General features: G+C 55.3%; 1 pseudogene; it reads right to left on the reverse strand.

The window, feature by feature from the left end:
- Window positions 1-700: 700 nt before the first annotated feature.
- LOC118899525 lies at window positions 701-2272 on the reverse strand (annotated as a pseudogene).
- Between the last annotated feature and the right edge of the window lie 352 nt (window positions 2273-2624).

Below are 2624 nucleotides of genomic sequence, written 5' to 3' on the forward strand. Positions count from 1 at the left end.
TGCAATATAAAGGAAAGAAGCCTGCATAGGCGGAGAGGATGGAGTTTCAGAAGCAGTGGAGGTTGACCTCCTAAGAGGAGGATCCTGGCATAGGCAGGTAGCAAAGGAGAAACCCTAACTGAAAGGGAAGTTAAACACCTTTTCTGCAACATCAAGAGATTGGACCTCAAGCCACAGAAACAAGGTCAAAAAGTGGGTGGCTTTCAGAGCCCATGAAGAAATTCATGCGTTCCCGGGGGAGCAAAAGCCAGGATCCCTTCAGTCACCCTGGAGTTGTAATAGGGTGGCTTGTGGTGATGTTAGTAATGTTGGTGGGGAACTGGGTTGTGCACTGAGCAGAAGTAGAGATAGTGAAAAAAATTCAGGATTTCCCCACCTCATGTTCAAATTTGGAAAACAGTCTGAGACTAGCGTTATGAGAACAGGTGAAGCCCAGACCCAAGACCATATAATATGATCAATCCCTCCCCCCAAACAACAATTTGGGCCCACCTGTCCCCAAATTGACAACACACATAAGATCCAAGCAATCTTTTTTAATGTTGAACAGGCTTGGGCAGTGAGGGGAGGCTCTACAAGTGTGCACGTGATCTGAGCAGGAGGAATTCCCAAAATAAGCTCCTCCCCTCCCTCCCCTTCTCTTTCCTATGCCTCCCTCCTCTCCATGGGGTGGTGCATTGTGGGCATCTGCTGGAGGGACCTAGGCCTCTGGTACTCCCAGCAGCCTCTCAATGGCAGCATGGATATCTCCACCCGTGGACACGAAGGCCTGAAGATTGGCATCGTGATTAGCAAAACCCATGGCCTTCAGATGCTCCAGTTCTTGCCGGTAGCGGCCTTCAGTGAGGGGGGATGAGGACATTGAGGACTGGGTAGACCGGGCGCAGGCATTGGCCAGAGCGTGCAGGAGCTGAAGAACGGCCCAGGTGGGTTGCACAGGGTCTGCTCTGTGACCCTGTCCTCCAGCCCTAGTTTCAGAAGCTCCTTTAGCCTCATGTGGTCTGCCTGGATCCCATAAACAAGGTCCCAACCCAGGCACCTCCCTGGGCAATATCTGCAGGCCCTTTTCTATCTGTATTAATGCCTGCAGTGCCCGTGGGTTGGTGAGTATGGGAAGCAGGGGCATATGATGTCGCAGGAGCTGCCTGTTGCCAGCTGGTGGAGCAGAGCTGGATTCTGCTGCAGGACGTGTAAGGCTTTACGCAAGACAGAGGGTGACGGTCTCAGCCGACCGACCGGCTGGAGCAGCTTTCCCTATGGGCTGCTGGCTCTCCTGGGAGGAAAGACCCTGGCCTGAGTGTAAGTCTGACAGTCCAGTCCTGCACCCTGAATTAGCCTGGTTTGAAACCACGCGCCGGGACTGGACAACTACGGCTGCACTGACTTCCTGTGCCAACGGCCTGGCAGGTGCAAAGGCTGAGGGGACTGTGGTGGTGGTGTTAGTACTGCGGTGGGGATTGGCCCCCCCTCTGCAAGGCTCTGAACCTGGGCTGTGGCCTTTGGAGGCAACCCAAGGGGCCAGAGTGGAGAGCCTGAGGTGCTGGATATCAGAGCAGACCGGACGTGTAGCATCGGCACCACCTGGCACTGCCTCAAGCCTTCCAGCTCCCGCTTGTCCGCGTGCAGTGGCTCCTGTTACTGGGCCGGGTTCTGCAAGTTTTCCAGAGCCTTAAGAGCTGGCTCGGGTTTCTGTACTGGTCTTGAGGATTCAGGAACAAGGCTGGCATTGGCTGATTTCTCACTTGCCTTGAACCACAGGGTCTTCCAAGAACTGGCCCCCTCCCCCCACCCCCCACGGACTCGGGGGCAGCCAACAGGAGTTGAGTCAGCTGGCCAAGGAAGTCAGCTAGTTCAGGAGAGCGCTGGGCCAGCCGGCCCGCCTGGCTAGCATCCTAGCACTCTCCGAGGTGGATGGTTCCGAACGATGGGTGCAGTGGCCGGCAGGGCCTGGCAGAGTGCTGGGACCGGGCAGTGCTCCTTTCACACGGGTCCTCACCACCAGGTGGACCATAGTGCCATCAAGGATGCCTCGCCGGCTCAGTATGTCTTGATCCCGAAGGATCTTTCTGGAGAAGATGAGCACCAGTCCGTCAGTGTCACAGTGAAGGCGTTTGGAGATCTGTTTCTTAAAGTGGCGGATGCTGCTATTTTCTGCCAGCATAAATTCCTGGCCGTCTTGTGGTGTCTTGACAGACACTCTGATGATGTGTGATTGTGGCTCCCGACCAGACACCAGCCAGCTGTCCCCTGCTTCTTCCCTAGCCCGTGCCATGTTTCCTCAAGAGCAGAATTCAGGGCCCCCTGAGGATCTGAAGAAGCCCAGATGTGGCACTGAGCACACCTGAGTGCAGGGACCAGTAGGTGTCCCGTGATGTCCTCTCACCCAAGTCCTGTGGACCCCACCTCCCAGTGGAGCCCTGAAGCCACCTGTCTCCCGTGGGGTGGCAGCTGCCCTTCTCCAGAGCCAGCCTTCGGGGGACGTCAGTGATGAGGTCACAGTTGAGAGGTAGACATGAATGGGGGAAGGGCAGTGGTCTCTACCACCTGCCTGAAGTTGGCTTTCTTTACCATTTGATTTAAGTAACAGTAGAAAAAAAATTTAAACGTTCCTGTCTAAAAACACG

The sequence above is a fragment of the Balaenoptera musculus genome, chromosome 8 (genome assembly GCF_009873245.2).
Source record: "Balaenoptera musculus isolate JJ_BM4_2016_0621 chromosome 8, mBalMus1.pri.v3, whole genome shotgun sequence".
Classification (NCBI taxonomy): domain Eukaryota; kingdom Metazoa; phylum Chordata; class Mammalia; order Artiodactyla; family Balaenopteridae; genus Balaenoptera; species Balaenoptera musculus.